The 21,873-nt window shown below is 47.1% G+C and overlaps 1 protein-coding gene across 1 annotated transcript in view; it reads left to right on the top strand.

Annotated features, from left to right (window-relative positions):
- Positions 1 to 21,873, top strand: part of LOC141133481 (galactose-3-O-sulfotransferase 4-like) — an 84,364-nt gene that overhangs the window by 29,854 nt on the left and 32,637 nt on the right. The window lies entirely within an intron of this gene.

Raw genomic sequence — 21,873 nt, 5'->3', positions numbered from 1 at the left:
AACCCACAAATGTTTTATATTATCTGAAAGAAGAGACCGTGGAGAATAACATGGTTAATTTTGTTTATATCACACAATATTAGTGCAACAATCTACCAAATGCAAATTTTTTGTAAAAAAAAAAAAAAATACACTGAAGTTAAAGGAGAAGTACGGACTTCGAAAAAAACTAACATACCTACTGTACTTACCTCCATGCTGCAGCTATCCCTGCCAGCTCTAAGCCAGAGAACTGCACAATCACATGACCACTCATCGCTTAGACTTAGCCCACTAGGAGCTGGGAGTGGTGACTCAGTCACTGCTCTCGGCTCTGCCCCTCCAGCGCTCACTGGAGCGCCAGCCTAGGGAGGGGGTTGGCTGGCTCCAGCTCTCAGCCACATACTGAGCCAGGCTGGGCCAGCTGCCGATCAAGCATCTGGGTGGATCCCAACAATATTGTCCTTCAAAAGCCTGGAGCAGTTTTGTGATATGGACTATTCTGGGTCACAGGAGAGCAGGGGCGGCCCATCCATTAGGAACGCATGGGCTCCGCCCCCCCTATCCATGTGTCCGTCCCACTACATACAGAGCGCCCATAGATTCCAATGGGGGGGTGACTTTTTTTTTAAGTGATTAAAATCAGAGGCTCTAATAGGCTTCAAAAAAGGGTGGGCTGGGGGCACAGAGCACTGTGCTCCGAGCCCACCCAGTTGTGTGACAATAGCGAATGACTGTTCGCTATTGCCACACTGATCCTCCTCCCAGCCAATCAGGAAGCAGGTCTTGAGACCCGTCACCTGATTGGCTGAAAGGACAGATGATCCTATTGGAGGAAGAGGACAGGGCACAGGAGCCCGGAACTCCCCTGCCGCCTGCAACCTAGATGAGGGAAGTGCCGGGCTTGATGACCGACCATGGGGGGGGGGGTTGGCTGCCGCTAACCGACCGGGGAGGGTGGTTGTTTGCCGCCCCCCCCAAAAAAAAACACCAGCCACCACTGCAGGAGAGCAAAAGTAAATGCACTCCTGTAACCCAGAAGAGAAGCATTATTAAATATGCTTAGGCCTTACTTCTCTTTAAATGCACAAAAACCCAATATTTTACCCAATTTTCTGGTAAAATACAAAGGATGGGGTAGGGTTCAGTACATAGATGCCAAACATGTAAAGCCTTAAAATTGTGTGCATATGTGAAACAGCGATAAAATTCAGTACCCAAAATTGTCCATAGATGATGCTTTAAAAGCTCCTACAGTTCATCGGTTTAGAGTTATCTGTAAATTCTGTCTCTCGAATTATTGGTCTCACTCCAGCTTGCATGGCAATATGTAACATGTGCAGCGCTAGCAACGTTTTCATACGTAGACATCCACAGAACTTGCGTTAATGTCATATGTTAGTTTAGGTAGAAGGGGGCTTTCCATTTGTTGGAAGGTTTAGGTGTTTGGGTGCAACTTTTTTTTTTTTTTTTTACACTTTTTTTTCACTCAACTTTATTGTGTTGCCACAGTCGCCAGGGAAAGAGACAGCAGAAACCAGAAGTAGCATAATACACACCACAGGTGGGACAGCAAAGACTGGGAAACATAGCAAGAGGGGAATATCCATCGGGAGGGTCCATGGAAGTGATTTCATCTGAAAGCTGACAGCTTGCGAAATTTACATGCCTTACCGGCTGCAGCCCCCTCGCTGCCACAGATGTAAGTATTCCAACCGTGGCAGAGAAACGGTTGACAACAGGCAGTGCAACTAGGACCGTGGATAAGGGGGCCCCACTGGTCCTCCTGTACGGGGCCTAAGCAAGGGAGTGAATCATATTTGTGCAGGGAGGGTGATCGGCAGCTGAAAGCTGGCTTCCTCTCCTCTCCCTCTCGCCGGATTTTAACTGCTGCAGAGAGAGCCATACAGGGGATTGGCTCCGGTAATTGCCCTCCGTCACAGCGATTACCCTCACTCTGCACCATAGGTTTCCCCCTGCCACCCAGGCCTCCCTCCCCCTCTTCTTCATCCCTGCAGTGCTTCCGGCTTCCCTCCTCTCCTTCCTGCCGGCAGTTGCAAGCACACAATAAGATCATTCAGGATTTACAGTGGGCAAAGAGTCCGGTAAATATGTCATATTTATCAGCCCCCTCCTTTCCTTAATGAACACAATTAGGGATCGATACCCATCACTCACTGTGTTCATTCATACAATGCCTTGAAAAAGTATTCATACCTCTTGAATTTTTCCACATTTTGTCATGTTACAACCAAAAACATAAATGTATTTTATTGGCATTTTTTTGTGATAGACCAACACAAAGTGGAACATAATTGTGAAGTGGAAGGAAAATGATAAATGGTTTTCAAATATTTTTACAAATAAATATCTGAAAAGTGTGGTGTGCATTTGTATTCATTCCCCTTTACTCTGATACCCCTAACTAAAATCTAGTGGAACCAATTGCCTTCAGAAGTCACCTAATTAGTAAATAGAGTCCACCTGTGTGTAATTTAATCTCAATATAAATACAGCTGTTCCGTGAAGCCCTCGGAGGTTTGTTAGAGAACTTTAGTGAACAAACAGCATCACGAAGGCCAAGGAATACACCAGACAGTTCAGGGATAAAGTTGTGGAGAAGTTTTAAAGCAGGATTAGGTTATAAAAAAATATCCTAAGCTTTGAACATCTCACAGAGCACTGTTCAATCCATCATCCGAAAATGGACAGCGTATGGCACTGCAAACCTACCAAGACATGGCCGTCCACCTAAACTGACCGGCCGGGCAAGGAGAGCATTAATCAGGGAAGAAGCCAAGAGGCCCATGGTAACCCTGGAAAAGCTTCAGAGATCCACAGCTCCCATTTGCAGTTTGCAAGAAGCCATGTGGGGGACACGGCAAACATGTGGAAGGAGGTGCTCTGGTCAGAGGAGACTAAAATGGAACTTTTTGGCCTAAAAGCAAAACGCTGTGTGGTGGAAAACTAGCACTGCACATCACCCTGAACACACCATCCCCACTGTGAAACATGGTGATGGCAACATCATATTGTGGGGATTATTTTCTTTAGCAGGGACAGATAAGCTGGTCATAATTGATGGGAAGATGGATGGAGACAAGGGCAATCTGAGAAGAGAGCCTGTTAGAGTCTGCAAAAGACTTGATACTGGGGCGGAGGTTCACCTACTAGCGGGATAAAGACCCTAAACATACAGCCAGAGCTACAATGGAATGGTTTAGATCAAATCATATTCATGTGTTAAAATGGCCCAGTCAAAGTCCAGACCTAAATCCAATTGAGAATCTGTGGCAAGACTTGAAAATTGCTGTTCACAGACGCTCTCCATCCAATCTGACAGAGCTTGAGCTATTTTGCAAATAAAAATGGGCAAAAATGTCACTCTCTAGATGTGCAAAGCTGGTAGAGACATCCCCAAAAAGACTTGGTGGTTCTACAAAGTATTGACTCAGGGGAGCTGAATACAAATGCACACCACACTTTTCACATATTTTTTTGTAAAAAAAAATTAGAAAACCATTTATCATTTTCCTTCCACTTCACAATTATGTGCCACGTTGTGTTGGTCTATCACATAAAACCCCAATAAAATACATGTACGTTTATGGTTGTAACATGGCAAAATGTGGAAAATGTCAAGGGGTATGAATACTACTCAAGGCACTGTAACTGAAGCATAGTAAACTGTGTTTATTTAGGGGGGGGGGGGGTTTGTCAGGTTGGCACGGGGCCCTATGGTTTCTAACAGCAGCCCTGAGTGTAAGTACCTGAGTTTCACCTGGCATCAGCCTCTTGCAGTTCCTGTACAGCAGACCTGGATTACGAGAGGAAGAAGAAGCACCAGGAGATGTTCAGTTCATGTGCTGACAAGATGCATGCTGATAGAATGAGAGAGCAGAGTGACACCGAGATGAGTTTATCATTGTGCTGCTTCTGTTTTCACAAGCTGGTAAAACTGCAGCTCAACCACCTCTGTTTACCATTTGGCCACCCATGTGATGAAGAGGCCTAACATCTCAGCTGCTTATCCTTACTATTCCTTCACTCACCCGCCACTCCATGCAGCTGAAAGAACACAGTGTAAGCTCTGAATTTGATGTGGAGCTTACACAAGACTGGGGAATCTCTAACTGACCTTGTGTGACAGCCCTGGGTGAGTAAGCAGCCAATCACCAAGAACCGGGGTTGTCCCATTGGAGACTGAACCTGGTGACTGAACAGAGCCAAACAGGACAGAGGAAAGTTGAGTAATAAAGGTGAGCATGTGCAGCTAGGAAGGGTGATCATTGAATTTCTTTTCTCAGCATCAGTTAGGCACACGTTCTCCTCCACTATTCTGCTTATAAATATTTTCGCTCAGCTTCTACAGATGTCGGCATTAACCTCCACCCTCGTAATGAAGTCATTCTGGCAGTATGGTGTAAACCGTTTTAGCCTGCAGCTGGTTATTCTCCAAAGCCTTAATATAGAACCCACCCAGCTTTGGGGTTTGGATGGAGTTATGGAGCCCCAGGAGGAAGTGATCAGGATGAGGCACAGGAGGAAGGATGAGATGAGGGTGGTGATAGATTTATAAAATGGGAAAGGCAGACGGTGGAGGTCTGATACGGGAGCAAGTTGCCTAAAATAGACGGGGGGGAAAGCTGAGACTTGTTCCCGTCTCCATCTAAACTACTTTCCCAGGAGCGCACGTCTGAAATAACTCAACAACCCGCATGAAACCAGATTACTGGCTGAAGTCCCAAATTCCATCAGGCATCTCGAAACCAGATTCCCGAGGTATGCCCCTGTCCTCTTACCATATTATAGCCAAAACATGTGTGGTATTTTCCTTTCTTAGGAATGAAAATTGATATTTCAATTCAGAAAAGGGATTTGGACCTCATTCACACTGCCACTGTCTAAGCTGTGGACTGCTTGCGTTCTGGGCATTCGCCCATGGGCACATACTGTCCTAAATATTAGTACTGCTTAGTGCCCCGTCCAATCCTATCCATCCATGGCAGTTTTCAGGGCTTGGCAGGCTGCAGGTCATCTGCATGAGTCACTTCTGACATATTTTCCTGACACCAGGAGATAAAAAGGTGACAGGGGAGGGAGCTCAAGAACACAGCTTGTGATTGGCAGCCTGTGTGCTGTGTGAAGGGGGTGTGTCCCTTCCCTCCGATCAGCTCTCAGAGCTCTCCTTACTGAGCTCTGCAGTGTTTAATGTTAGCTCTCTGCTTTGTTTTCTGACAGCTCAGACAAGCTTTAAAAATTCTGGACTTTGAACGGCTGTAGAGAAGAGAATATTGTGGATAAACAGGTACAACTTATGTAAGAGGCTTTGGTTAATTTTTGTTTATTACCTGAGGCCGGTCACTTCACTGGCTATATGTAAGGGTTTAAAATCACTTTAGACCTTCTCGCACTTTCCCGACATGCAGAGAAACACACTGAACTTTAGCAGATGGCACCCTCATGCACCTGCAAATGTATGCGATCTTGCATACGCCAAACTCCAAGGTGCCACAGCACCATTCAGTTTGGTTCAGTGTGGTGCGTTTATGCAGGGCCGTCTTTAAGGCAGGGTAAAAGGGGCAGCTGCCCTGGGCCCTGTCATTGTTGTGGGGCCCAAAGCAGCTGCCTCATACTTGCCAACTACCCCAGTTTAAATTCCCTTGAAGTTTTAGTCCTGTGCTGTGTCCCGATATCTCAGCGTGAAGTGCTGCTACTAATGTTGCCCAGCTCTGCCCTATTGTGTACAGATGACACACCTGCAGACCCTGTGTTTACATGTAAATAACCGTCATTCATATGTAAATAGCGGCAGCATTTTTTTATGTAAATAACTAAGGCGGGAGGCATTGATATGTAACTAAAGGCAGCATTCATGTGTATATCATGCCCCTTTGCAGTGAGGAGATGATGTGCTGTAACCTCTAGCAACCAATCAGTGAGCAGTATTACTGTACAGTAATCTCTAGCAACCAATCAACAAGCAGAAATCATGTGCTGTAACCTTTAATGTGTGCTGTAACCTCTAGCAACCAGTCAGTAAGTGGTAATGATATGCTTTAACCTCTGGCAACCCATCACAATCGCTGCCTGATCTGATACAGTAAACTGATTTTAAGTCTAGCTGATATTTATTGTACGTCTCAGAGCAGGTGGAGAGCAAAATTGCATGGGGGGGCCCCAAGAAAATTTTTGCCCAGGGTCCAATCAATATTAAAGATGGCCCTGCGTTTATGGAGTAGAGCCAGGGACTCTACTCCATCTACTCTAACCCCCCCCCATCCCCCGATTCTGACGAATAGGACAGCCCACACAACACGTGGGAATGCGTGAAAAATGCACGGAAAGGCGCCCCTGTAGGTGTGGACCAAGCCTTAGAGCGTAGCTGAATTTACTGCTTGCACCTTATTTTCACCATTGGTGAGGTCTTATGGTTTTAAAGCCAAGTCAATAAACAATCACATGGGTTATGATATCTTAATAAATTAAACCTGAACTCTGGGTCAGAATCCAAAGTTACCCTTGTAGTGGAATTCCCCCAGACTTCAAGGATTAAATGCCTATTTATACCCAGGGTATCATCAAAAGCAGTTTTCCTTACCTTATCCCTCTCTTCTTTTCTCCGATGCTCTGGGTTTTGGGGGGCCCTCAGTGTCCTCACTTACAATGAATGACTGTAGGTCCTGCTTTGTATGTGGCATCATCAGAGTGCCTGTGTCCAACTGACTAGCGAAGAGAAAGAAGCAGCTTTGAGGGGACGTGCAACAGGGAGACGTATGTGAGAGTGAAGGATCAGTCAAGTAAACCGCTTTGTAATGTTCACCTAGACAAACTAGCAAGGGAAGACCCACTGCATGGGATTTTACCCAGAGTTCAGCCTTAACTGCAGACAGCAGAAAATATTGCAGTCATATATTCTTCAAAGCCCAGGCTCTGTCCCTGCCCCTTGGTTGTCTTTTCTGGATGCCCTCCAGTGTGTATTTTATGCTTTTTTATTTTATTTTAATACACTTCTCTATAATGCAGAGAGCAACCTTAACATAATGATGCATGGCACCACGGTGACACCCCCTCAGGAGACAGATCTGTGATGTCCTGCACTCACAATAAGTCCTCAGTCTTTCAGATTGAACAACGGTTGGCATACTTCAACCCAGTAGCCTGAGGACATCTAGTGGTGGAAAAAGATAACTGCAAGGGACAGCACCAGAGAGCAGGCATTGCAGCCAGAGCTGCCTTTTGTTCTATTTGAACTTCTATGAGGCCCTTTCAAAAGAAAAAAAAGTTTAGCCCAATTCTGCTTGGTAAAAAAAAAATCAACAAATTAAATTTGCAAATAGTGTAACTACTTGAATCTGTCTTGGTGCCAGCCTCTTGTATTCCCCTTTAAAGCAGAGCTCAGACTTGGTAACGGAGGGGGCAGCTTTAGGGGCCAATCAATCATACACATGTGTAGCAATAACTCACGGTGGAGCTGCTGGTTTAAGCAGGCTTGTTACCTTCACTCTCCTTCCCTCTGTGTCACCGGCACCGGGTCTAGGGTTCCGTTGAGTTTACCTCTGGACGACACACGCACCAACACTTGAGTACGTTTTCAATGCTTTATTAAACCCTCAACGAAGGAAGTAGCAGGAAAGAGGTAGAAGGAAAACTGCAGAGGAAAACTCAAATACCTTTGTAGTAAGATTCTTGACAAATGTCCTTTGGGGTTAGATATTTCAGTAGAATGCACTCCCTTGGTGGGACACACTCCTTGCACGCCTGGATAGGCCTCTCTCACTTGCCTAGCAGCCAGTACGGAGCACGAACAAAAGTCTCTGCCACAGACTTGTTTGGGATGAACCCGTACGATCCTCTGCCACAGGATGTATTGTTTTTTTCTGCGACGAATGTCAGTCACAGTGCTTGAACCTTTAAGCCAAACCCGGCAACACTATGCTGTATAATTACTTTAGGATACGTCCTCCAACCGAGTCACCAGGCCCCTCTCCAGACCAGCACGTTGCGTGATCCTTCCATGACAGGTCCTCCCCTGGGATCTCCTCGGTTGTCTAGCTTCTTCACTCTGGATAGACAGCTCAGGACCATTCCTCGGCTGCTGTGATAGGCCCCAGACAGGCTTCTGGGCCCACTCCTGCGCCGCAGCGATGTGGGCCACCGGAACGGAGGACCACGAGATAGCTCTCTAATGCATACCTGTCAGCCGGGAGGGCAAGCAGGTGGCTGTAAAACGAACCCCAAAATGGCTGTCCCATAAATACCCTTGCCCAGAATGCAACTTGGAGGACCACCTCCACCGAGTTGTCTCCGGGACAGAAGAGCATCCATTCGCTTAGACACGCTGCCTTTCCAACACCAGCCAATGGTAACAACGGCACCCATGGCTCAGTATGGAAACACACGCAACGTCAGCCAAGCTGGAACAGAGGCAAATCTAACCTTCCTAACGAACAAGTTACTAAATTTACCTATCAGGTGGTAGATCGCAAATCTACCAGTGCTACACTTGTGTTAGAGCAAATGCTGAAGGGAGAAGAGAGCAGAAAGATGAGCTCATCTGTATTCTGCTGCTCCCTTGCCACCCAAGAGAGAGATCTGTGTTGGAGGCTGCTGAGCAGCAGCAGAGGTGGTTCAACAGGACTATCCTCTCTCAGAACAACCATAATTATTTTTCTTGCCTTAAAAATGTTATCTTCATGGCTACCATAAACAGTAACTTATACGGGGACATGTATGTAGAGACTCAGAAGCGTAACTAGAACCTTCAGGGCCCGGGTGCAAGAAACTATAAAGAGCCCCCCTGAGCCCCGGCCAGGTCCCCCCATGGTGACGCAACGCCAGGGCCCAGTTGCAAGTGCGACCCTGGTAGTTCCGCCACTGGTGTCAGTAGAATTTATTTTTCTTTTCTTTTTTATTATTTTTTACCATTTTATTTATTATTAATTTACTTTTTACAATTTTATTTTTTACAATTTTTTAGGAGCCCCATTGCCGGGCTTTGATAAGATATCAGGTATTTAAACAGACCTCTGATGTTTTACCTTTGAGACAGTGAAAAGAGATTACGCACACAGCCCTCAATCTCTATCCCCGAAGCCTCAGCTGCGCAGAATGAATGGACAGGAATAGCTTTGTACAGAGCTTCCTGTTCATTCACAAACTGAAGCATAGTAAACACACAATTATGAATGAGCACAGTTTACTATGCCTCAGTTATGAACGAACAGAGTCAGTGATTGGTACAGATCACTGACTCTATTCATTAAGACAAGCAAGGGGATGGCAAATGATACATTTACCGGCTCCTTCCCCGCTCTCCATCCTGACAGATCCCCCAGCAGCTGGCAGGAGGGGGTGGGGAACCCAGCAGCGCTGCGGGGGATAGTGACAGAAAAAATGTGCATAAACACCAAAAAAAATTCTAAACTTCATTAGGGAATGTGTCCAATCAAATGACTGATTTAAAATCCTCAGTGAAGAGTGATGGAGCAAGAAAAAGACAAGCTGGCTGTAAGACTGAAACGAGACAATCTTCTAATGGAAGTAGAAAAATACTTCTTACCAGACAGGGTGGACCCACTTGACGTATGACAGTGGGTCAAATGAGTTCTTATCGGCTAAAGGGCTGATGGTTAAATGATGGTGCCAACTCAAATGCGATTGGAACATGGAAGAGGATCACTCCTAATACAAACGGTCAATCAATCGACAGAAGCTGATCTGTGAATTACAATACAGCGGGGTATCCAAGGCTCAGGCGATTCTCCAGACCAAATAGGAATTGAAACCCAGCGAGGGGTCCGTTTTAGAGACCAATGATCAGGGGCGTAACTAGAAATAGCAGGGCCCCATAGCAAAATGTTGTATGGGGCCCCCCTGCAAACAGCCCCCCCCACAGCTGCCCTAGTGTCAATGCAGCGTGACCTGTGCCACATACAGCGTGACCTGTGCCCAATGCAGCGTGACCTGTGCCCAATGCAGCGTGACCTGTGCCCCATACAGCGTGACCTGTGCCCAATACAGCGTGACCTGTGCCCAATACAGCCTGGTCTGCCTGTGCCCCATACAGCCCCACCTATGCAGAGGAAGAGGCAAGCCACCCGGATCAGCAGAGAGCAGGATTGCCCGCTGTAATAGCTTTCATTTGAATTTCCTGTCTTCCCGGGGCTCATCGTCACATAGCCCCACCTCTTGGCCCGACGCCTTTGATGACGTCACATGTCCGCATTGGATCGGCATGCTGTCTGTAAAAGGCACCGGCCCAAAAGGTGGAGCTATGTGACGTGAGCCCCGGGAACACTGGAAGTTCTAATGAAAGCTCTTACATCGGGCAATTCAGCTCTCTGCTGATACGGACAGCTCGCCTCTTCCTTTCCTCTCTCTTCCCCTGGCTGGGAGACTGTGCCGGCGGTGCTCTTATCCTCACTGGGCCCCACTCGGCTGCGGGCCCCATAGCGCCCGCATGGGTCGCTATGGTGGTAGTTACGCCCCTGCCAATGGTAGATGGAATGGTTTCTCATTCAGACCAGGATAAAAAAAATAAGGGAAAAAGCTCCATATGGTGGAGGTCAAAATAGGAGATTTTTAATTTTAAAAAAGTACAACCATCAATTTACAGATGAGTACATAAAAATGCGATCACTGATGAAAATGGTAAAAGCAATGTGGGAAGCAAGTGAAGCAGGCCCGACTGGGGCAGTTGAAGTCTGTTGGGACGAAACGCGTCGGACCTGCTTGGGCATTATTTTTGCTTTGATCGTTCCTTCATTGGACATATGATCATTGTACTCACATGTTATAAGTTTACATTTTTGTAAATATTACATGTTTGATTTCATGCCCTGTACAATTTCACATTTTTAGTTCACTATAGATATAGTGTCCCATGAGCACATTTAGCACTACACTTTGTTTTATTCTTTTTATGTTAACAAAAAAAAAAATAGAAACTATCGCATTGATTGTGTTTTACTCGTTTGTTATTTCAGTGCAAGTCTAAGGATGATCAGCTTGTAATGATGCTGATTGCACTGTCTACAGCAGGGGTGTCAAACTCAATTTCATTGCGGGCCGCATAAGCATTATGGTTGCCCCCAAAGGGCTGGTTGTAGCTATAAGACTAGATGTCCAGAGCAAGCCCTCACAGTCAGAAGTCAAGATTCCCCTACAATCCTTTACATCAAAATGCCACCCCCCACCCCCTTACTATGTGCTGCTGGGGGTAGAGCCGGGAAGCAGAAAGTGCAGGGTCTGGAGGAGGACCAGGGGAGGTCAGGAGTCTGCTGAATGCTAAGACCAGGGGAGGCGGAAACAAGGTGGTGCTGCTGCTGCAGACAGAGGCACAGAATCTGTAGGAGTTTTGTCCTCTCTGCTGCTGACTGCAGAAATGGGGGGGCAGAGACGAGCCTCTCAACTACTGCACAGAGAAGCGCGCAGGATCTGGCAGAGGAGTTCTGTCCTCCGAGCTGCCACAGCTGTAGGAGAGGTGAGGGGGCCACATGAAATGGGTTGGAGGTCCGGAAATTGGCCCACGGGCCTTGTGTTTGACACATGTGGTCTGCAGGGAGTGCTACTGTATATAAATTAAGTATGTGAAGATGCTAGTACACCTAAAGAAGATTGTACATTCAGATTGCTTACATACATTGGATGTTTGTCTACTGAACATTGTCTTTGTGCTGGTGCCTTGACTGGCGCTTTAAATCAGTTGCAGTCAATGACCCTTACAGTAGGCCGATCGTTAAATGGCAAGTATACATCATAGTAATTAGGGATGAGCCGAACACCCCCCGGTTCGGTTCGCACCAGAACCTGCGAACGGACCGAAAGTTCGCACGAACGTTAGAACCCCATTGACGTCTATGGGACTCGAACGTTCGAAATCAAAAGTGCTCATTTTAAAGGCTAATTTGCATGGTATTGTCCTAAAAAGGTTTTGGGGACCCGGGTCCTACCCCAGGGGACATGTATCAATGCAAATAAAACTTTTAAAAACGGCCGTTTTTTCGGGAGCAGTGATTTTAATGATGCTTAAAGTAAAAAAAAAAAAAGTGAAATATTCCTTTAAATATCGTACCTGGGGTGTGTCTATAGTAGGCCTGTAAAGTGGCTCGTGTTTCCCGTGTTTAGAACAGTCCCTGCACCAAATGTCATTTTTAAAGGAAAAAATCTCATTTAAAACTGCTTGCGGGTTTAATGTCATGTCGGGTCATGGCAATATGGATGAAAATCAGTGAGACAAACGGCATGGGTACGCCCCAGTCCATTACCAGGCCCTTTGGGTCTTGTATGGATATTAAGGGGAACCCCGCACCCAAATTAAAATAAGGAAAGGCCCTATATACTCTGAACAGCAGTATACAGGCGGTGCAAACAAGACAGGGACTGTAGGTTTGTTGTTAAGTAGAATCTCTTTGTAATTTTGAACGGGTAAATTTTTAAAGCGTTTAGCTCCAGCCAAAAAATCTTTTTTAAGCTTTTTGGAAAACATAGGGAAGGGTTATCACCCCTGTGACATTTGTTTTGCTGTCTTTCCTCCTCTTCAGAAGATTTCACCTCACTTTTTGTCCCAATGAAAAATGTTTTTTGAAAATTTGGGTTTTTTGTGGAACAAGGATTGGAAAGCATCAGTGGAAAGGAGAAATTGTTTTCCCACATTAACTCTTACAGGAGAGAATTTCCCTTCCTAGGGGTAGATTTCATCTCACTTCCTGTTGTCTCCTTCCGTTTGCAAGTAGGAGTCGTTTGTAAGTTAGATGTTTGAAAGTAGGGTCCTGCCCTATATACTCAGCAGAAATTTGGGCCTTAGGTGTTGCTGTGGCCACAACACTGTAAGCCCTCACAGGGCCCTGCTGTGAAATATTAGATCAAGAATTGTAATTACATGCCCCTGTTGAACAGGAGCTGAAAAATTAGGCCTTAGGCACTGGTGCTGGTGCCACAACACTGCAACCCCTTACAGACACTCTAGTTGGAACGCAGGAACGAGCCCTGCTGCAAAGTATTGCATCAAAAATTGTAATTACACGCCCCTGTTAGACAGGGGCAGAAAAATTGGGCCTTAGGCGCTGGTGCCACAACACTGCAACCCCTCACAGACACTCTAGTTGGAACGCAGGAACGAGCCCTGCTGCAAAGTATTGCATCAAAAATTGTAATTACACGCCCCTGTTAGACAGGGGCAGAAAAATTGGGCCTTAGGCACTGGTGCTGGTGCCACAACACTGCAACCCCTCACAGACACTCTAGTTGGAACGCAGGAATGAGCCCTGCTGCAAAGTATTGCATCAAAAATTGTAATTACACGCCCCTGTTAGACAGGGGCAGAAAAATTGGGCCTTAGGCACTGGTGCTGGTGCCACAACACTGCAACCCCTCACAGACACTCTAGTTGGAATGCAGGAACGAGCCCTGCTGCAAAGTATTACATCAAAAATTGTAATTAACACGCCCCTGTTAAACAGGGGCTGAAAAATTGTGCCTTAGGCACTGGTGGTGGCGCCCAGAACCAAAAATGTTCTTACAAGCTATCAGCGTGATGATTGAGGAGGAAGAGGATAATTACTCAGGGATAGTCACTCAGCATCAGCATAGGCAGTCTTTGAAGGGATCTGAGATTTCAAAAAAAATTATTCGGTTACATCAGCATCAGGTGCTTGGTAGCTGGTGGTGATCCAAGACTCATTCATTTTTATGAAGGTCAGCCGATCGACCGAGTCGGTGGACAGACGCACCCTGTGATCGGTTACCACGCCTCCAGCAGCACTGAATGTGCGTTCCGAAAGAACGCTGGATGCAGGACAGGCCAGTAGCTCAATTGCATACTGTGCAAGCTCTGGCCAGTGATCCATCCTCAAGACCCAGTAACCCAGAGGATTTTCGGTGGGAAAGGTGTCCAAGTCTGATCTTGCCCCTAGGTATTCCTGCACCATGTAAAACAGACGCTGGCGATGGTTGCTGGAACCGATCATACCTTGGGGCTGCGGACCAAAAAATTGTCTGAACGCATCGGTCAGACGGCCACCTTCTCCACCGCTCCTTCTTTGACTGACCGAAGCCTCAGCAACACGTTGTCCAGAAACAGGAGTTTGTAACCTCCCAGTCTCTGGGAACGCATTGCACAGACCTTTCTGCAAGGCCTCCCGAAGATGTTTCATCCTCTGCTCCCTCTGCGATGGCAAGATAAGGTCCGCAACCTTACCCTTGTAACGTGGATCAAGGAGGGTTGCCAGCCAGTATTGGTCCTTCTCCTTGATACCACGAATACGAGGATCCTTACGCAGGCTTTGCAGGATCAGGGAGGCCATGCAGCGTAGGTTTGCTGAGGCATTCGGTCCGGAGTCCTCTGGGTCACTAAGGACGACAACGTCCGCAGCCACCTCCTCCCAGCCACGTACAAGTCCATGTGTTTCTTGGGACTGATCCCTTAAAGACTGCTGCTGATGCTGAGTGCCAGGCTCCACCTCCATACTGACACAATCTTCCTCCTCCTCCTCCTCCTCCTCTTCCTCCTCGTCCTCTTCCTGTGTGATCGGCGGGCACGCAGGAACACTGTCTGGATAAAGGGGGCCTTGAGAGCTAAGGAAGTCCTCCTCTTCCTGCCTCTGTTCTGCCTCAAGTGCCCTGTCCATTATTCCACGCAGCGTGTGCTCCAACAGGTGGACAAGGGGGACAGTGTCACTGATGCATGCACTGTCACTGCTCACCATCCTCGTGGCCTCCTCGAATGGTGACAGGACAGTGCATGCATCCCTGATCATGGCCCACTGGCGTGGGGAAAAAAAACAAGCTCCCCTGACCCTGTCCTGGTGCCATAGTCGCACAGGTACTCATTGATGGCCCTCTGCTGCGTGTGCAGCCGCTGCAGCATGGCCAACGTTGAGTTCCACCTGGTGGGCATGTCACAGATTAGGCGGTTCTTGGGCAGGTTAAACTCCTTTTGGAGGTCCGTCAGCCGAGCACTGGCATTATATGACCGGCGGAAATGCACACAGACTTTCCTGGCCTGCCTCAGGACATCCTGTAAGCCCGGGTACCTGCCCAAGAACCGCTGCACCACCAAGTTAAGGACGTGAGCCAAACAGGGCACATGGGTCATTTGTCCCTGTCGGAGGGCAGAGAGGAGGTTGGTGCCATTGTCGCAAACCACCATTCCTGCCTTAAGTTGGCGTGGCGTCAACCACCTCTGAACCTGCCCCTGCAGAGCTGACAGAACCTCTGCCCCAGTGTGGCTCCTGTCCCCCAAGCACACCAGCTCAAGCACCGCATGGCATCTTTTGGCCTGCGTACTTGCGTAGCCCCTTGAACGACTACGGAGCACCGCTGGTTCCGAGGAAGAGGCCATGGAGGAAGAAGAAGAGGAGGGGGTGGAGGAGAGAGGTGTGTCACAATCAGCATTTTGGAGGCGTGGTGGCGGAACAACCTCCAACACTACTGCACCTTGTCCTGCATCCTTCCCAGCTGCCAGCAGAGTCACCCAATATGCCGTGAAACTTAGGTAACGTCCCTGTCCATGCCTGCTGGACCATGAGTCAGCGGTAATATGCACCTTACCGCTGACCGCCCTGTCCAGCGAGGCATGGACATTGCCTTCCACATGCCGGTAGAGAGCCGGAATCGCCTTCCGTGAGAAAAAGTGGCGTTTGGGTACCTGCCACTGAGGAACCGCACATTCCACAAACTCACGGAAGGGGGCAGAATCTACCAACTGAAAAGGCAGCAGTTGAAGTGCTAGCAATTTTGCCAAGCTAGCATTCAACCGCTGGGCATGTGGATGGCTGGGAGCAAACTTCTTTCGGCGGTGCAGCAGCTGGGGCAGGGAAATTTGCCTGGTACAATCTGACGTCGGTGTACCAAAAGCAGATTGCCCACAAGTACTTGGCTGTGACACACCTAATTCTACACCTTCATTCCTCTCACTGCAGGTCTCAGAGAGGACTGGAGGTCTAGTGGGGTTGGAAATCTCAGCTGATGAGGAGCAAGGAGAGATCCTCTTTGTTCTTTGGTGTGGGTCTTTTAGATACGCTTGCCAACGAACTGCATGGCAGGTCAACATATGTCTGGTCAAGCATGTGGTACCCAAGCGGGAGATGTTTTGGCCACGTGAGATACGCTTGAGACATATGTTGCAAATAGCAGCGGTGCGATCTGATGCACTCGTCTCAAAAAAGGCCCACACCAAAGAACTTTTTGAATAACGCGCAGAGACTGCAGCGCCCTGCACATGTGGAGCTTTGGGGTGTGATGCAGTCAATGTGCTGCCCTTAGGCTGGCCCCTGGAGGGCATCCTGCCTCGTTGGTGATGTGCCGCCTCCTCCTCCTCCTCCTCCTCCTCTCTCCTATCAGGCACCCACGTTGAGTCAGTGACCTCATCATCCCCTCCCTCCTCATCACTGGAGCAAACCTGGCAGTATGCTGCAGCAGGGGGAGCATGACTGCCAGATTGCTGTCCTTCTTGGGCACCCCCTCTGTCCGTGCTCATGTTACTGCCTTCATTGAGCTCAGTATCATCATCAGAGCCTTCCAAACGCTGGGCATCCTCCTGGAGCATGTACCCAACACTGTGGTCAAACAGTTCGAGGGAATCCTCATGAGGACATGGTGGAGCTAGGGAAGTAGTCACTGATGACATTGAGCTGAGGGAAGAGGCCGCTGCTTTGCCAGACAAAGCACCCTGGGCATGGGTGAGAGAGGATGAGGAGGATGAGGACGGCTTGGTCATCCACTCGACCAAGTCTTCCGCATGTTGCGGCTCAACACGGCCAGCTGCCGAAAAAAAGGCCCAGCGTGTCCCATGGCCACGTGCTGATGAGGATGCACCGTCTCCACGACCAGCACTAGACACAGAGCCTGCTTGCCCTCTCTTATTGGCTTGTGACTGTCTGCCTCTCCTTCTTGGCCTTCCAGACATACTAATGGCCTGTAGCTGCACTAAGCTGGGATAGAACACCAGTAATTTTCTTCAGGTAGCTTTATATACTGTAACCAGACAAGCCTGCCTGTCAGTAGGAAGATAACAGGAACGGATCTAGCTGAACACTGTGAGCAGGACGCACTGTACTAAATGTAAATAGTCTAGCTGCCTGACCGTGGTACTAATAGGATCAAATAGAACACCAGTAATTTTCTTCAGGTAGCTTTATATACTGTAACCAGACAAGCCTGCCTGTCAGTAGGAAGATAACAGGAACGGATCTAGCTGAACACTGTGAGCAGGACGCACTGTACTAAATGTAAATAGTCTAGCTGCCTGACTGTGGTACTAATAGGATCAAATAGAACACCAGTAATTTTCTTCAGGTAGCTTTATATACTGTAACCAGACAAGCCTGCCTGTCAGTAGGAAGATAACAGGAACGGATCTAGCTGAACACTGTGAGCAGGACGCACTGTACTAAATGTAAATAGTCTAGCTGCCTGACCGTGGTACTAATAGGATCAAATAGAACACCAGTAATTTTCTTCAGGTAGCTTTATATACTGTAACCAGACAAGCCTGCCTGTCAGTAGGAAGATAACAGGAACGGATCTAGCTGAACACTGTGAGCAGGACGCACTGTACTAAATGTAAATAGTCTAGCTGCCTGACCGTGGTACTAATAGGATCAAATAGAACACCAGTAATTTTCTTCAGGTAGCTTTATATACTGTAACCAGACAAGCCTGCCTGTCAGTAGGAAGATAACAGGAACGGATCTAGCTGAACACTGTGAGCAGGACGCACTGTACTAAATGTAAATAGTCTAGCTGCCTGACCGTAGTACTAATAGGATCAAATAGAACACCAGTAATTTTCTTCAGGTAGCTTTATATACTGTAACCAGACAAGCCTGCCTGTCAGTAGGAAGATAACAGGAACGGATCTAGCTGAACACTGTGAGCAGGACGCACTGTACTAAATGTAAATAGTCTAGCTGCCTGACCGTGGTACTAATAGGATCAAATAGAACACCAGTAATTTTCTTCAGGTAGCTTTATATACTGTAACCAGACAAGCCTGCCTGTCAGTAGGAAGATAACAGGAACGGATCTAGCTGAACACTGTGAGCAGGACGCACTGTACTAAATGTAAATAGTCTAGCTGCCTGACCGTGGTACTAATAGGATCAAATAGAACACCAGTAATTTTCTTCAGGTAGCTTTATATACTGTAACCAGACAAGCCTGCCTGTCAGTAGGAAGATAACAGGAACGGATCTAGCTGAACACTGTGAGCAGGACGCACTGTACTAAATGTAAATAGTCTAGCTGCCTGACCGTGGTACTAATAGGATCAAATAGAACACCAGTAATTTTCTTCAGGTAGCTTTATATACTGTAACCAGACAAGCCTGCCTGTCAGTAGGAAGATAACAGGAACGGATCTAGCTGAACACTGTGAGCAGGACGCACTGCACTAAATGTAAATAGTCTAGAAGATAACAGGAACGGATCTAGCTAAACTGAATACAGTGTATATATATATATATATGCAACACCTGGGATGCATATATATACACAATACACTGTAAGTGCAGCTAACTGACTGACTGTTCTGCCTAATCTATCTAACTCAAATCAAATGACACTGTCTGTCTCTCTCTCTCTCTCAATGAACGCCGGAACACACACTACACAGGGCCGCCGTGCAGGCGGCCTTATATAGTGTGGGGCGTGTACTAAATCCCCTGAGCCATAATTGGCCAAAGCCTCCTTGGCTTTGGCCAATTATGGCTCTTTGTTCAGGCGGCGCTGTGATTGGCCAAGCATGCGGGTCATAGTGCATGCTTGGCCAATCATCAGCAAGCAATGCACTGCCATGCCGCAGTGAATTATGGGCCGTGACGCGCCACACGAATTTGGCGCGAACGGCCCATATCGTTCGCAATTCGGCGAACGGGCGAACAGCCGATGTTCGAGTCGAACATGGGTTCGACTCGAACACGAAGCTCATCCCTAATAGTAATCAGTGGTGTACAATACAGAATTAGCCGATCGGCTCATTTTGAGGGGGGAAAAAATGGCATGTATTAAAAAAAAATGCTATTTTGAGCAGCAAGAGAATTGTAGGTGTTTCACGCCATAAGGCCTCGTTTATAGGGGCTGTGGGTGGTTGAGCCGCAGTTTTACTGTCTCCTGACCACCCAGCTGTGAGTTAACATGGCCACTAGATATGAGCTCAGGTATGTGCAGATCCTAACCTTCCTGAACTGTGCCACCAGGAACTCCTCCACCATCTTGTGCTCCGCTCCTCTCCATATGCCCTTTCCCTCTAGTCCCTCCTCCTCTGCTCAGGGTCATCAGTACTCACAGGACTGTGTTCTAGGGTTGTCACCTTTTCTTTAAAGTGGTGTTCCGGCCGAAATGATATTTTTTAAATAAAAATACCCCTATAATACACAAGCTTAATGTATTCTAGTAAATTTTGTCTGTAAACTAAGGTCTGTTTTGTTTATAGCAGTAGTTTGTTATTTTATAAACTTACAGCAGGCCGTGGCCATCTTAAATCTGGGCATCTGAAGCCAGACTGTATTTCTTCCTGGATCTCATCCTTGCAGATCTTGCACATGCTCAGTGCAGCACAAGCAGTGTAATAGGTTTCAGGTCAGGTTTCCATAGCAATGGCAGTGTCAGAGGAAGTTGCCGCCCCTTCCCAGAAGGCATTGCAAACAGGAAATGATGCGATGGGCCGCGGCCAGGGAGGAGGAAGTGAAAAATGAATACAAAAGATATACAGTAAGTACTGAGAAAAAAAAAATTAAAAATATCCAATTCGTTTACAGTGCACAGTTTAGTGAGGGATGCTGAAGAGTTGTAAAAGTGGGTGGAACTCCACTTTAAGTCAAACCCGAACACTTTAGCGGCGCACAGCAATTTTTTTTATAGTATAAACTATACATATATTTTGCAATTAAATAACATTTCTAATCATATGAAGTTATTCACAAAAGTCCCCCTTTTATATCTGAATCCGCAGATTCCCCCTTTACATATGAATCCACAGTGTTCCCCCTTTAAATCAGAGTTGCCAGTGTTTCCCCCGGGTTCCCAGAGCATCCCTTGTGTCGGGTCCCCGGAGTTCTCCCTTACATCAGAGTCCACAGAGTGACCCTTTTACATCTGAACTTGCAGAGTTCCCTTACACTGTAAGGGGGGACTCTGCAGACTGTAAAGTAAGGGAGAACTCTGGGGACTCTGACATAAGAGATGCTCTGGGAAACCTGATTTAAGGGGGAACACAAGAAGTCTGATGGTACGAGAGGGCTCTCATATAAGGGGGAACACTGTGGCCTCTCCTGTAAAGGGAAACTCTGATATAAAGGGTGCTCTGAGAACCCGGATTTACCTTAGTGTACTCACTCAGAGGGAGGAGAGAGAATGGGGGGGGGGGGGAGACTTCAGTCACAGACAGGAATGGATGGTGAGCTCACTCACCACTTAGCACCTCATCCAGATTTCCAGTATCCAGTATTTGTGGCTGCTGGGCTTCAAATTTACGGCCTCCACTTTCCTTTTGTGAGGCACAGTGCCAGGGATTGGAGTATGGGAAGACACAGGAGGGTAGGAGCGGGAGGAAGAGGAGCAGATTGAGACCTCCCTCCTCTCCCATCTGTAAATGTGTGTGGAGCGAGGGGAGCTGGGGGACTGTTAGTGCTGGCTTTGCGCAGTGTGAAAGAGAGTGTAACAGACACTCTCGGATTAAACAACTGCAGCCAGCAACCCAGCTGGGAAGCCACAGTCCGGTCTGAATAATGTGTCGGGGTTTCAGGTGGTCTGAAACCTGGACGCATGATTCAAAACCCAAACTGTCCGGGTGAATCCCGGACAGGTGGCAACCCTACTGTGTTCTCTGTAGACACCTCCTAGCTGACATTCATCTGCAGCGGCAATGCAGGTGGAGGAGGAAGTCGAGAGGAACCTAGTTCCTTTATGGTTTTCTCACTCGAAGGGAGGCAGCTATCTAATTGGATCTAATTGGTCACCCCAGGTGACTGGCAGCCATCTTGGACAAGAAGTAATGGCAAAACTTGTTGCATCTTTCCCAAAAAGACTCATGGCTGTATTAGATCAAAAGGGAGCTTCTACTAAATACTGAGCAAAGGGTCTGAATACTTAGGACCATGTGATATTTCAGTTTTTCTTTTTTAATAAATCTGCAAAAATGTCAACAGTTCTGTGTTTTTCTGTCAATATGGGGTGCTGTGTGTACATTAATGAGAAAAAAATGAACTTAAATGATTTTAGCAAATGGTTGCAATATAACAAAGAGTGAAAAATGTATGGGGTCTGAATCCTTTCCGTCCCCACTGTGTATGTATGTATATATATATATATATATATATATATATATATATATATATAAAATGTTTGGGGGTTCTAAGTAATTTTCTAACAAAAAATATGGGTTTTAACTTGTAAGCAACAAATGTCAGAAATAGACTTAGGCATGAAAGGGTTAAGCCCTCGGCTGCAGCACAGTTCTTCAGGCTTTCGGGGGTTAAAACAGGCATCCAAGAGGCAACATATAACCGTCTGCCAGAAACTTCTGAAAAGCGATCCGCTGCGGGGTGTGGTAGAACAGCCGCAAGTGTAAATGAGCCCTAAAAATCCAGAGCCCGCATGTGTTTGGAGTAAATATGGGTGTTCTCTTGTACAGTTGAGATACAGGCACAGGATGTTCTCACCCTCAAGAAAATACAGCTGGAGGGTCAACTTGTAAAGATGTTGATTGCACGGTCTATAGAGAGCCCTATATAAATCAGATCTATGAAGCATGGCCATCACAGCAGAGCAAGCAATTAAAAATGTGCAAGGCACAACATTCATTTTCAGGACAATTTGACACTAAGAACCCAACAATTTCTGTTTAGGCAGCTGTATGGGGTGATTAATATCCCTGTCCCCTCTGGGGGAAGA

This window comes from Aquarana catesbeiana, linkage group LG03 (genome assembly GCF_042186555.1).
Source record: "Aquarana catesbeiana isolate 2022-GZ linkage group LG03, ASM4218655v1, whole genome shotgun sequence".
Taxonomy (NCBI): Eukaryota; Metazoa; Chordata; class Amphibia; order Anura; family Ranidae; genus Aquarana; species Aquarana catesbeiana.
The sequence above is the reverse complement of the archived record's forward strand: the minus strand, read 5'-3'. Positions and strand labels throughout refer to the sequence as shown.